The sequence below is a fragment of the Phodopus roborovskii genome, unplaced genomic scaffold (genome assembly GCF_943737965.1).
Source record: "Phodopus roborovskii unplaced genomic scaffold, PHOROB, whole genome shotgun sequence".
In the NCBI taxonomy this organism is placed as follows: domain Eukaryota; kingdom Metazoa; phylum Chordata; class Mammalia; order Rodentia; family Cricetidae; genus Phodopus; species Phodopus roborovskii.
Window position 1 is genome coordinate 630,724 of NW_026125489.1, and position 15,875 is coordinate 646,598.

Below are 15,875 nucleotides of genomic sequence, written 5' to 3' on the forward strand. Positions count from 1 at the left end.
TTATTAAAAGATACTTAAATAAAGACGTTAAACACAAGGGCTTATAAAAAGAGAGGTGGCCAGGAAGAAAGAAGACACACCTGAGAGCATGGGTTCCATCACAAGGCTCTGTTCAGAAATGATGAGACAATTTTCAGGTATGGGTCAGTGACATTGTTGTGCCAAATGTCCATAGTATTCACAAGTTAGGCACAGTTTTGGTCCATTTGGTTTCTGATGATGCTACATAGTGAATACATATGTATCTGGAGTCCATAATACCAGGGACTCCACAGATGGGAGGTCAGAAAAATTGCAACAAATGTCTATGCAGAAAGAATAATGTTGTGTGAATATATGAAAAACTCTAGAATTTCTTTGCATCTCTATTTTGCATTAAATTCTTCACTAATTGTTAAAGTCAATAAATATTTCAACTGAGTCTGTCGCAATTGATACCAACTCTCCCTACTGGTTATTTAATGCATGAACCCTTTATTCTTTAAAGTTTTAGCAAAGAAAATAAAAAGCCAATTAGGGCTTCTTGCATGAGCATAGGTAGATTATTATTTGCAGGAACATGAGCATCTTGTCAGTGGCTACACTACTAAGGAAATGACACATCTACACACACACACACACACACACACACACACACAGACTTTGCTGATGTCTTCTTGTTAGATTCCTCAGAGCCTCTTAGAACTTCTTCCCCACTCTCTTATTAAAAGTTTCATTTAAAGGTTCTTGATTAATAGAGTTCATTAGCACAGTCTAGATGTAGGTCTCATGAGATTTTTACTTCTTTCCTCAACTGACATGGCTGAGGTCTCCTCGAATTAAGTAGTTCAAATATGCTTTAGAGATGAGCTCTAGTGAAATGCTCCTACAATCTGTTATTCATAGGGCTGAGACAAGATCATTTGAGTTCAAGGAAGCCGCCCAGGGCAAAATAGCAAGACTCTGTCTCAAACAAGCAAGCAAATCAATAATAAGACTACTGCACTAAAAGTGATCACATCTACTAATCAGAAAGGAAGCACATGACCAGACTCAGACCAATTAGAACAGAGAAAACAAGGCTTTGCAGACATCCTGCTTACTCAGAGAACTGTTCGATGACATGGGAAGATGTGACAAATGAATGCTAAGCTAATATACAGAAAGATGAGTAGGCTTTCCCTATTACATTTTCTTAAATGTGTGAACTGTTGTGAACAATTATTACACTAACAAGCAGTGATAGATAAGCAGGCAAGCTCAGGTTTGTGACGCTTTCCATCCATTCCCGGCTTCTGAGTCACGTTGTTTCTCATGGACATTCATGGTTAGAATCACACAGAATTTGCCCTGTGTAATAGCTATATTAACATTACTTTTTCTGATGGTAAATCATGGAGTCATACCTCCTTTTATTAAAGTACATGTTTGTTTTGCAACATTGAAACAACAATGACAGGTACAAAACAAAACTGAGTACCGCTAATGATTTCTGCTTTCAGAACCATACGACTGTGTTCATAACAGTGCATCAAATACATCTTTCCAAGTGAGTTCACATAAGTCTTCTCCATTCTTTTTTATTTAATTGATCTACTGCATTTTGTAATTCTGATATGGCAAAAGTGTTACACTGATGGAAGTTCAAATTGTTCCCAATCTTTAGCCAGGTGTGATGATGGATGTAGACTCAATACTTAGATACTTAGGAGCTGGTATAAGAGGCCGGGACAGTTAAGGCTAGCCTAGGCTACACAGCAAGACTCTGACTCAGTTTTTTTCAATTTTTATCATTTACAAAGCTAAAAAAAAAAAGTCTTTGTAAAATTACTGGTGCATAATTATCACAAAATTATATGGAATGTGTACATGGTGCTTCAAATGATAACATGGTACTGTTTACAAAAATAATAATAATAATTACCAGGAGACACAAGAGCCTGAAACTTCAAGAAGATTGGACTTGTTCCATGTGTCTTATTAATTGTACGTTCTTAGCTACAACAAAAAAAGATGGGTCCCTGAAATTTCAGGAACGCTCAAGAAAGGGTCATAGGGTTTCCTTATTACAGAGATCTTAAAAGTCAAAAACTACATATTCTGCCTGACTTCTGGCCCTGGGTGTCTCCCTCATCCCGCCGCCTTCTCCTCTCCTTCTCTTGAGCCCAGATTTCTTCTCCTATTTATTCTCTCCCCCAGCCAGCCCCACCTATCCTTTCTCCTGCCTATCTACTTGACCACACATTCAGCTCCTTAATAGACCAAGCAGGTGCCTTCCGCAGGCAAGGTGAAACAGATGCAACACATCTTTACACAATTAAACAAGTACGGGATAAACAAAAGCAACACAGTTACTTTTACACAGTTAAAGTGATACTCTGCAGCATAAGCAAATTTAGCACATCTTTGCCCTGCTAACATAATAATCCACAACACAAGCACTACCATCACTCAGTGATGGAGGGATAAGAGTGACATCAAACCCCATACATCACAATGGCCATAAAACATCAATATACAATATTGTTATTTTAAAATACTGTTAGGTTAAAATTATGTAGAGTAGGGCCAGGGAGATGGCTCAGAGAGTAAAGATGATTTCTGTGTAGTCCCAGGAACCCACATAAAAGTGGAAGGAGAGAACCAACTCCAATCTGATGACCTCCACATATCCACAATGACATACAGACTCATGGACACATGTCACTCACGCACACAATGAATAACTGTTTGGGATAAATGTGGAAATAATAAGTGACTGTGATAAAGAAAGGAGTCAAGGAAAGGGCTAAAATAAAGGGAAAACAATGGAATAAAGGGAAATAAAAAGAAGTGGAGAAGAATGATGTGAGGGGAAGAGGAAAAAGAAAACATACGATTGGTAGAAATTTAAAGAAAAGAAAAAACAAATGCTCCATAATTAAAAAGTTTGTAAACCAAATTATATAAATGTAAGAAGGGAAACTTCTTTAAAATATATCGGTTTTGGTTTTTTAAGTAATACGTATTACTAAGAGCATACTATAAAGTGAGAAAAATAGTAAACACAGGTAACAAAAAAAAAGAAGAGACAGCCCAGAAATGAAAGGCATGTGAACAAAATTAGGTCAGTATTTGAAGAGAAATAAGGTATAGAAACATATTTTTAAATACAATGATGTAAAAACACTGCAAAAAAATGCAATAAAGGGAAAGGGGGCAATCACAACAGTCAAAAAATAAAGAAAAACGAAGTGTTGAATACCTTTGTCCTGTGTCCTCAAACGTAGAAGGTCTAACATCAGGTCTAAGCACGGGAGGAGAACCACTTGACCGGAAGGATTTTGTCTTTCCTGTGTGTTGTGCTGCTAATTACCCACTGGACCAGTGGTGCGTGATATCCACCAGAGCTGTCTTTGTTTTCATGTGTTTCCTTCTCTGCATACCTGGGTCTCTGCTAATCCGGCTCAGTTTTGCAGCCCGTGGGCCGGGCAGAACCTTTCACTCTCTCAAGACGCTCCGGATTATGCCTCCTGAGACGTCTAATGTTCTAGCTCAGGTGCCTTTAATTGTGTTGCGATTGTGAAACGCAGCCAGAGTACAGAGATCTGCACCAGTGAAGAGCCTTCCTTCGTTCGATTGTCACGTATTCCTCTGGAACCTTGGAGTTTGGAGGTTCTACAGATGTTGACCTCAGACGCGGAGGCTGTCCAAGTGTCCCCTCCCTGAGGGTAGGGTTATTCACTTGGCAATCTGTCAGAACCTGGCCCTCCTGCTCTCCATTCCTGCCTCCGTAGGCTGTGTCTCACTTTGAGACTGTAGCAGGTTCGGTTCACGTTCTCTGCTTTCTCGTGTTCTCAGTTCTGAGTAACAGGTGTCCTCTAAAAATGCCATCTTTCCACTGCCCTCTAAGTCACACGGAATGGCCAAATGGGATCCCTCCCTGTTGATGACCCGCTTGCCCCAGTAACCATCAAAATGCACAGCTAGATCCCAGGCTGTTGACGGCTGTGGGCTAATCCTAGGGTCAGGACTGTAGAGTATTTTCATCAGGGCCTATCTGACTTACCTTTTGGATAAGAATCTGTCCACCCACCCCTGCCCAATGTTGTGGAGCCTCAAGGATGGAGCTTCATCCATCCAGTAGGGTTTTTCCCATGCATTGACAGTCTTTTTCTCTGCACATTATAGGAACCCTATCACTACTGTGGCCAGTTTCCAAACCTCTTCCTCTTTTTCTCCTGAAGAGTACATTGTTGTTCTTACTCTGACACTTCTCCTTCAGTGGGCATATGGAGGCAGCTTCTCGCCCATTATCTTTTATCCAGAAGTCCTCTGGCAGGAATATCTTAAGGCAAACCTGGCAAATGAGGAGGATTTTGTCTGTATGTATGTATATAATTGATAAATGTGTGTGTGTGTGTGCGTTGTCTTTGAAGATATCTTTGATAAGAAATTGAGAGTTTCAGAGCTATGGGAAAGACTCAAGAAAAAGAAAATAAAGAGGCTCTTATAAAATTCCATAAATATTCAGAAATCTACTCATCTATACAAGCAGCAATTCCTCAGATTCTCAAGGTAGGATATAAACAGCCTCCATCTAGTTAAGTTCTTCATCAGAAATTCTCAAATGAGGCTTGCACTTCTCTATCATAAATTTCCTGTTTTAGCCACAATAAAATCACACATTTACCAATAAATATAAATACAGAAGAAGCGTCAGAGCCATAATCTAACAGGAGATGCGTCATCTGTCCCTCTGCTGATGCCATCTAAGGTGGAAGAAATAGGAGCTGACAGAAAGAAGACCCCAGAAGTCAATAAGCAGAAAGGACAGTGATTTCTGTAATGATGGACCACAAATTCCAAAACTCAGATGGAAGGTAGGGACTCTTCTCTTATCACAGTTTTAAACTTGTTTGCCTCCTAAAGGTTCTTCAACTGTGAGTGAACTTCATTTCCTCTTGCACTGAAGGCGAGTGATGTAGACAAGACATCATTGCAGAAGTAATTGACATAATGAAAGATCAAAAGGCACAGGGAAGCTTTATTGTGTGCTCACTGCTGCCCTCACCAGGCTCCGCCCGATGAACAGTACCAATCCAACACCGCACAAATGGCCCTGGTTAAGCTAAATGACTCAGTCACAGGACAAAATCAAAAGTCATGGACAGTGACAGGTCAGGAGGAAGGGTGGTTGATAAGGGTGGAAGGGATATAAAGGAGGGTGGGAGAAAGACATTATAAATGGAAGTGAAATTGTCAAAAAGTTAACTTGTTTTTTCAGCAGAGGCTGCTCAAATGAAAATTAAAAACAGACAATAACTTAGGTACTTGTTTACAAGAAAAGTATACAGAAATTATAAAAAGGCACCATAGAATTTATAAATGGGCACCAGGCTAGCAAAATGACTCAGGGGGACCTGTCAGGGGGGGAAGCTTGCTGCAATTCTACAGGAAAAAGGGTCCAGATAATTCCATCACAACAGTTTTCATTTTGTTCTCAGAGAATAGTCAGAAATGTTCTTGGGAATACTCATGAAACTCAAGCTGTATAATAGGAAATAACTTTCTAAGATATCTGTACCTTTAAAGAGATACCTTTAAAAAATTGTGTATGTGTTGTATGTATATTTGTGCATGTGTGTTACATATGTGTTGTGTAGTGTGTGTGTGTGTGTGTTTGAGAGTGAGAGAGAGAGAGAGAGAGAGAGAGAGAGAGAGCTCTCTATGAGAGTGTGGAGGAAGACTCAGGAAAAGAGGAATTGAAATCTAAGAGACAGAGAGAAGCAAGGATGTGCCTGAGATTTAGAGGACACATTTGAAGGTGATTTCTGGAGACATTTGGGATAAGTATTTAGGATGCTTTGCCATGTTCTACTATCTCCACAATAGCCAGCATTCAAGAACCCTTGGATGCCCTTTGACCTTGCCAATCATTGTAATCACAGCAGCCTGGGTTGCTGCATAAGCAGAGCCATCTGGCATCTAATACTTCAGGTCCCATTGTCTCCATGACCACTCCCCTTACCATGATGATCCTTTGTGAATGAAAGCCATCCTTGAACCTTGGTGGTTCTCATACCTTCTCAAAAGCATCAACCTCATACCCTGGATGGACGTAGGGCCTCATAAGGGACAAATATTTTAGTGCTCTTATATCTCCATTGTGTCACTCTTACTTTACCTCTTTATCATCATTCATTGAAATTAAGGTATTACCACATCACTTAACATTGGACATCACTTTTTCTACGTTCTAAGAGCAACATCAGTCCTTTCTTGAGTGTTAGACCCATATTTTGAGAAATGCTCTCAAGTAAATTCTAGCCTAACTAGTCTTCCATGGTGAACTCCTAATAAAAACCTAATCCCAAGAGCATACCTCTGACTCCTGCTGGAACAAATCAGTATGTAGCTTCATTCCTTCTTTACTAAAGCCTATATGTCTCTAGCTAGATTATAAGGGTTTTGACCCTAATGTAGCAATGCCCCATATACAAAGACATTTTGTATTCATTGATAACTGTTTTTAAAATGATTGTTCTTGAAGTGACAGCATGCTGGAGGAGGCCAGAGAGAAATGAAAGGGGTCGCAAACACAATTTTCCATGGGAATACAAGCTTACTATTATTCCTGCACAGCCTGAAGAATTGCCTCACCATTTGCTGCAAGACTGAAAATATATAGGTCATTAGGGTTTTGAACTCTCTGCTGCCGGTTGCTAGACACTTGAGCACTGATGTAAATCTCTGTGGTGCCTCACAGATAGCAAATCATTATACAGAAAGGAAAAGCCTGCCTATCAGAGCTTCTATACACAGGTGACCGAAAACCATAGTTTCTACATCAATGGGTGAATACCGTACCACCCAAGGTACTCCTTGTTCACTGTGAGGAAATGATAGAACAAAACCCCTTTTGTAATATATTCACATTATATGCCAATAGGCTTCATAAAAATGTTTCCCTATTCATGCACCCATATTGACTCAGGGTTCCTATGGCTGTGAAGAGACACTATGACCACAGCAACTCTTGTAAAGGAAAACATTTCATTGAGATAGTGGCTTACCATCTTTTCACAGCACTAAAAACCAAAACTAACACAGTCCCCATAGTCTATCACAGTTCCAACAATGTCTAAAAGTCCAAAGTTCAAAGTCTCTTCTGAGATTCTGGCGCTCTCTTAACTGTAATCCCCTATAAAATCAAAATAAAACACAGATCACATACTTCTAACATATAATGGCACAGAATATACATTACTGTTCCCAAACACAGGGAAGGGAACACAGTAAGGATATACTGGACCAAAGCAAGACTGAAAACCAGCTGGGCAAACTCCAAACTGCATCTCCATGTCTGATGCCACAACACTCTTCAGAACTCCAACTCCTTTCAGCTTTGTTGACTAAGCTTTTCTTTCATTTCTTTTCATGAACTGGAAATTTAGCAGCGTGAGCTCTTGTCCTGAGGTCATCACTCCCTTTATTCCATTTCTTACTCTGCATTTTCTATGTGAAATAAAACTTTAAAATCACACATAAATGTCCAGAGCTTCTAATGGGAGCTCCTGAACATCTTTCACTGGAACTATAAACCTGAAAATGAAGGAGATGCTCCACAGGAGGAGTGCCCGGAGTTGCCCAGTCTGCCTCTATATCTTCTCCATCTCCATCTCCATCTCTGTGTCTGTCTCTCATTCTCACTCTCTTTTCAACATATTTTCCTTTCCCCAAACCAAAATTGTATTATTACATAATTGGTGAGCTAGGTTAAACAAGGGCTGTTTGTACCACAATATAGTCTCAGTTTGGACAGGGACAGCACTAGCAGCTAACAAATCCATTCCACCTTTCACTCCAAAACTCTTATAATGTGACAGCAATTCCAGTGCAACGTCCAAATAGGAATTACAAAGGAGAGCGAAGAGTTGAAGACTTATAAGTCTTCAACCAGACTTTCAAGGTGTGGTCATAGTAGTCTAGATACAAGTTAAGTGGGTGAAGGGCTCCCTCTAGTGGTACATATCATTCTTGCACTATTGCACATAATTATAGACTATTTTAAATAAATAGATAAAACAACTTAAAGTTCTCTTGCAATTGAATCACTGCTTGAGGAATGATCTAAGCAAGAATTGCCTTCAAATGCAGACTGTTTTATTTTTTTTACAAAATTTCAATATCTCTTGCCCTCACAAAAATCAATCCAAATGGGATCAGAGGCTTTAGTGTACAACCTAAAACTTTGAAATAGGGGGAACATAGGTAAAACACTTCAACATATACTCATGAGCAAATACTCTAAAGAGGACTCTAATAGCACAGGAAATAATCCCAAGAATTGACAGATGGCAATAGATTAAAGTAATTCTACAAACAAACGGAAATAATCACAATCTTTTAATTGCCAACTATATATCACATAGGATATTAATACCTAAGATATGTAAAGAACTACAAAAAATCAAATACCAAAAAAACTATCCAATCAATAAATGGACTAATGAAATATGTAGTTCTCATAAAGGAAGGAAGGAAGGGAGGGAGAGAGGAAAGAAGGAAGGGAGGAAGACAAAGGCCAAGGGGTACTTGAGAAATGTTCAACATCCTTAGCCATCAAGGAAGCACAAATTGAAACTGCTTTGAAATTCCACCTCACCCTAATCAGAATGGCTATCATCAAGAAAGCAAATGATGACAGATTCTGTCAAAGTTGTCAGGAAGGAAGAATCCTTATGTTACAGATGAGAATGTAAGCTGTTGCAGCCTGAGGACCAACATGCAGGCTGTGTTAGTTACCTGACCAGCAAACAGCAGTGTAAAGAAGGCAAGGTCTAGCTCAGCTTACAATTCAAGATATGACAGTCTATCATGGCAGGAAAAGCATGGTACAATAACAAAGGTAAACAAAATAGCAAAGTTTAATAAAATTGATCATTTTTAACTAGAATAACAAGTAAAAGGCTCAAATAAAAAATGAAAGGTAAAGCAGACATTATAATGAAACTACAGAAATGTAAACTATTAGAAGAGCTTCTTGTAAAATATTATACATAAACTAGTTGAATAACCTAGAAGAAATGTACTATCCACCAAGACTGACTGGGGGCAACATAGTAAGTCTAAAAATAAAAGTGAATAGAGAGATGAATTCAGTAACAGAAAGTCTCCTAAGAAATAAATGATAAATGTTTGAGTTTATGAAGTGTCAGTTACCTTAATATTATCTTCCAGCATGTTCTGAAATGCCATACAGTATCCTAAGTATGTATAATTGTATGTCAAAGTAATAAGTTGATATTAAAACTATAAAATAAGGGCCACTGAGATGGCTCAGCTTATATGTCAACACAATGCTCCATTCTGCCACCAAAAATGTTTCCATTTGTCTATAGCAATGATTCATTGGACCACCACAGTGGTGCATTCTGATGTCACAACTCGATTGTAACAACACTATGATAGGCTGTGACATCATAATGCTCCCTGTGATGTCATGGCCCTCACAGGACCCACATCAAACCTACTGCCTGTAACTCCAATTCCAAAGGACCCTCTTCAGGCAACGCACTCCTATGCACATACCCTAACAAAGACACACACACACACACACACACACACACACACACACACACCACAATTAAAACTAAATTCAATCTTTAAAAAATCCCACCTTCTATAACAATAATCAGTCATCCATTAGAGGTGCATTTCAACATCACAGCTCAACTATAGCATCACAATGTTACCTTTTATCATCACGATGCTCCCATTGTGTCATCACAACATTTCATTGTCCCAATGGTGCATTGCAAGCTCCGAGAACCAGTGTGACATCACAATGCTCTCTCGTGACATCACAGTTCACAGATTCGTCTTCATGACGCTGCATTATGCCATCACAATTCTGTATTTGCTGTGTAACGATGCTAAGTTTGCTCTCACAGAGATGTGTTGTGATAGCGCAGCTCAACCGTAATATCACAATACTCATTTTGCCTCCACAATGTTCAACTGTAATGTCAAAATGCCCCATTTTAGACAATAATATTCCATTAAGGCAGAATAACTAGGCATTGTGAAGTCACAGCTCCGTTGTGATGTCAAAATGCTGGAATCTGAATCGCTGTGCTCCACTTTGTCTTTACAGTCCCTCATTGTGTCACCACCATGCTCCATTTTGGTGTCACGGTGCTCAGTTGGGCCATCACTGTGGTGCATTATGGTATCACCGCACCATCCTGCATCACAATGCTCCAACGGGCAGGGATAATGTTGTGACATCATCACAATGCGCCATTGTACCACAACAGTTTTTCATTGTGACATCACAGCTCCTGTGTGAGGTTCCCCACTGTGACACCCCCAGGCCCCATTTTAATGTCAATAGGATGCCTTCACACCACAATGCACCATTGTGCTATCATGGTACAGCAGGGAAGATGGCAGGCAGGTTTGATCTGCTAGAATCTCCAAGGAATAAACTGAGGAAAGTTGCACAACAGCTATCAAAAGAGGTGGGTAGCAGCTTAGAATCTCGTGTTTAGTAAAACAGGAAACTTCACTAAGCAAACAGGGTAGGGGATTGAGTTTGGCCCAGAGGTATCAGCATGTCTGAGGGGCTATCTCTCCCAGTGAGAAAGGGTGACCGGAGCCATGATTAAAACAGAGAGCCTTAGAAAACGGTATCTAAGTAACAGATGCTTTAGGGAGAAGTCATGGCAAAAGGGAAGAAGAATGCCTGGAAAAACCTCTTCTCTACCAGGAGCAGCAGCCAGGTGCTGTCACCCCAGATCCATGAGTCACACTCTTAGAATACTCAGAGCAAGCGTCACAAGGCTACAGGCAGAAACATGCTCAACAGAAAAACCTCTAAATAAGGGAAAGAAACTGAATCAGAATCACTGAATCACCCAGTATTTCAGTGAACTGGAAACCTGGAAACCCAAAATCTGCAGAGGAACAGAGACAAGAATTCCAAGTACCATGCTGGAAGGACCTGCCTGGAGGAGGAGCCAACATTCAGGAATGGATCCCTGTAGGAACACCCAGATGTGATGAGCATCTATGACCTGACTTCATGAAGGAGAGTTCAGGAACTGCATGGTCTGGCTTTCCCTGCCAGTAGCCCCACTTAATTGGTACCGATTTTCTGTATGTGTTATGTTTCCTGTTGTTGTGATAAAATACAATGACAAAGGCAACTTAAAAGAAAACGGGTTTCTTTTGGTCCACAGTTCAAAAGTACTGTCAATTGCGGTGAGCTGTCCTGGTGGCAGGATCATGAAGCAGTTAATCACTGACCACACTGCCAGGAGGTGGGAAAACAAAGGATGCTCACACTCAGCTCCCTTTTTCCTTTTTTTGGGGTCCACAGCCTGAGCCCAGGGAGTTGTGATGACCACTTTTAGAGTGGCTCTTCAACCTCAATTAACCTAATTAAGATAATCCCTCACAGGCATGCCACCAGCTTGTCTCCTAGGTGACTCCAGATGCTGTGAAACTATCTATCAACCATAACACCTCTTCTAAGATGATTGCCAGGCCTTCAGATGAAGGTCCTTCTGAAGAGGTGGGATGTGAGCTGAGGCTTGAATAATGTCATTATCTGTGGTGTAAAGTATGAACTTCTGGACAAATGAGCAAAGTACAATGACATGTAATAAAAACTGTATTATGAAACTCATTCTTTTTTTGTTTGCTAATTTAAAAATAAATATTTTTTAGAAACAATAATATTTATCTTAGTTCACAGGGTGGGGGGACTTGCAGGCAGCAATATATGCAAAGAGCCTAAATGTCTGGGGAAGACAAAAAGTGCTTTGGACAAGAGAGGCTTCATTATTCAAACATGGTAAGGGCACCTGGTCAGGAGACACCTGTCAGTCTGCTACTCAGTCCCCAGAAAAGGTTCTATGTCACCTCACACTGATGTAAATGGAGTTCTTGATTGGTCTAGATCATAAAAAGCTGGAGTGAGATACAGAGGGAATGCTGAGAGATGAGAAAGAAGAAGCAAGCCACAGCACACCTCACCTCCTCAGCGTCTCAGTAGACGAGAGCGGTTTCCTGTTTCCCCTGCTGATATCCTGTTTCTGCCCAGCTACCTCACTTCCTGTCTGTCAGACCTCCAGACCTCTATGGTCAGCTAGTGGCACGCTCCATTCTCTGACCCCCAGACAGGCTTTATTTGTACAAGAAAGATACCGCCACACACTGGGCCACACCATGCTACACTCTAGGGAAAGCATCACGGACTATCTAGCAACAGGGAGCAACAGGTAAATCTGGGAAGGTGTTTGCCTCAGTTAGGGTTTCTATTACTGTGATAAACACTATGACCAAAGGCAACTTGTGGAGGAAAGTGTTTATTTCAGTTTATAGCTCCACAGCACCCCATCACTGAAGAAAGTCAGGGCAGCAGATCAAACATGACAGGACCCAGAGGCAGGAGCTGATGAAGAGGCCATGGAGGGGTGCCATTTCCTGGCTTGCTCCTCATGGCTTGCTCAATCTGCTTTCTTAGAGAGCCCAGAACCACCAGCCCAGGGATGGCCCCACCCACAATTGGCTGAGCCTCTTCCATCAATCACTAAGTAAGAGAATGCCCCACAGGCCTGCTCAGAAGTCAGTGTAGCAAGGGAGTTTTCTCAGTTGAGGTTCTCTCTAGCCTGTGTCAAACTGATGTAAAATCTAGCCATCCAGGTGTTTTACCGTAGTTTTCATGGCAGGAGATGGGCCAGGAGGGATAAGCAGGCTATATAGGTTAAATGTTGGATATTTGAAACTGCAGATTATTCTACCGGACGCTGAGGTCCAAGCCTTTCTTGTCCTTGACCCTGGGATAATTAAGTCAGTTAAAGATGAAGCAAAAGACACCTCAAAGGAGTAAGAGATAATTTATTTGGTACCAAATATGAGTGATCATAGCCCAGGAAAATGGATTCAGTTTGCTCTGTAGAGTGGTTGCAAGAGCTTTTATTAACAACAGAGCAAAACAAAGTCATAAACCAAGGCATTTACCAAATATCCTGGTAAGGGAAGCTAGTGAACAACCTAAAGCTAAACACAGGTGGACTCTGCCATGGATTTCAGATGCTGTCTGATGACTGGTAAAGTCAACAATCTACTAACAATATGTTCCAAAGGTTTTATCTGATAATCACAATAATGTTAGGCCATACACAGAGGTAGGCATGAATGACTATTAAGGGAACCAAAACCAGGCCAATAATGTGACTCTGGGCCTGCAACACTCCACAATGACAAAGTTTTGATCAACCAGCCTTCAGTGGAAGTAGAGCTTTTTCTAGAAACTTCAGAAAAATGTTGAACTAAATTCTTTCAAAACTAATTTTATTTTATGTATATGTGTCTGTATGTCTATATTTGCATGAACATGTGGGTGTCCATGGGAGTCAGAAGAGAGTATCATATCCCCTAGAACTGGAGTTATAGGCAGTTGTGAGATGTCTGGTGTGACGATTAGGAACAGAACTTAGATCCTCTGCAGGAACCTCAAATGTTCTTAATCACCACAGCATCTGTTCATGCCCTGAGCATCACTTTTGAGGCAGAATGAATGTTGAGGAAAAAATTATTTTAAATGAACTCCTAGGCGTTTGTCTGAACAATTGAATGGCAACTGGTTATTTACTAGATGGGGAAACTTAGAATAGGAACAAGTCATTAGTCACAGGAAGGTGGAAAGCGCTCTGCAGATTCTAAAGGGAAAGAGTCAAAAATACAAGAATTCAAGGCCAAACTTGTGTGTTTGGAAGTCACAGACACTTAATAATGTTTTCAGAATGGACAAGGGGTCAGATGTTTCAGTAATGTTGAAATGTTGAGTAAAATGAAGACTGAAAATTGATCATTGTGTTTTACAACATGGTGATGTTAATAATTGTAGAATGATAGGGAGAGAGAAAAAACTGGGATGAGAGAGAGAAACACAACCAGAAGCAGTACCGCATCCGCATAGCTCTTACACTTGGAAGGTTAAAGCAGAAAAATCAACACAAGCTCAAGACCACTCTAGTCCACATAGTAACATAGCAAGACCTATGGGAAGATGAGTAGGCACAGCAAGTGTCCTACACTAGGATGCCCAACTACAGAGCATCAAAGATTAAGGGACCAACCAGGCTACATCAGAAAACACCTCTCTTCATCACAGGGTTGCTTATGCTTCTAATGTCATAAAATGACTGGTAAAACACTGGGATTCAGTGCAGGGTGGAGTGGAGGGATGGGGGAAGAGGAAACAAACCAGCAGAAATACAGATGTGAATAATTATAAAGACGTGAATTGTGTTGGGGTTAATGGTTGATGGCATGCATCCTGGAAGAAGCGACTGAAGGCAGAGGCTCCAGTCTTCCTAATACCATGGGTTACATTTAGATTGTACACATGGGTTTTAAAACAATTGATTTGGAGGGGAAACTTGGAAAACAATCCACACAGAAAAATCACTGCATTTTTTTTTCAACAAAATTATAGCAAAAATAAGATATGTACCACTAGAGAAGTGTTTAAATACTGATTTATGTAATAGTTCCCAAACACTACTTGCATCTATGAACATAATATTTACATTAGGTATTGTGCCTGAAAAGTAGCTAACAGGCCAGATATATAAGGTACATGATACTCCCAGCACTTGAGAGGCAGAGGCAGGTGAATCCCTGTGAGTTTACAGCCAGCCTTAACTCCATAGCAAGTTCCAGGACAGCCAAGGCTATACTGTGGGTCCTTGTCTCAAAACAACAACAAAAACAGGTAATGCTGAAAATTCTTATATGAAAGATGAGAAGTGTTTCATGACCAATTATGCCTTCTTAGTGTCAACTATTTCAGAATAAGAGTTGCTAGAAAGTCTAGAATGGGCATGCATGGATCGCTGTGTGGTCAGCTTAGACACTTGAGTGGCAGATAACAGACGGACTGTGTCTAAGAAGAAGGGAACAGAAGCCGACCATCAGCACAGAGAGGTGAGCCAGCCCTCAGGAAGTCCAGGTGCTCACCACCTCCAACATCTCAAAACCTCAACTTCCGCTTGCATTCTTACTGTTCAGACACTGACTCTATCTGGAAGCAGTTCCCTGAGTTACACTTGGATGCATCTGGGTGTGTTTCCAATCCACATGTCTCACACCGTCATTACTCATCTAAAGTAACTCACGTTTATCTTACTCTTTCCATCTCAAGACATTTTCTAAATATCACCCTATACTTTCTCCACCCTTTCCCTGGCTCATCTAACTTCAACTCCTTCCTGACCCTTAGGCAATGTCCCTGACCTGAATTGGTACAGAAAGACACTCAATTGGGCTATAAAACACAATATAAACTCTTATGGAGGGTAATTTGGCAAAGTATTCCAAAGGCATTTTTACTCAGCAATCCTGTTTCTGGGAATTGTACTAGAAAAAGTGCAGGTAAATATTCAGATATGGGTGAATACATTTATCTCAATGTCCATGACAAAAGTTAACTGCAATGGCAGTGCATTTCTATAGATTATAGAATACTCATGCTGTATTCTACAACAGAAACATTGAAAGTACTCTCTAGGAGTAATGGCACAATGTCAAACGTTCAATAGAATAGAGACTAGCAAAACACAGTTTAGACAATATAATATTATTTTTAATTTTTATGAACATGATTCTATATAAATGCAGAGCAAAAGCAGATAGCCATAATTACCGGAAGACATTATTAACATTTGTTGATATATTTTCTTCTGTATGCAAATTTCTTGCAACTAACAGAGTTCCTTTTTTGCAAAATGGGAAAGAAACTCAACACTGTTTCCAGGTCTTCATTTATGCGGTAGCCATATTTTCCCAGCATCTACTTCTCCCACCTGAAAGTAATAGCTGAAGGCTTTGTGAACATTCAA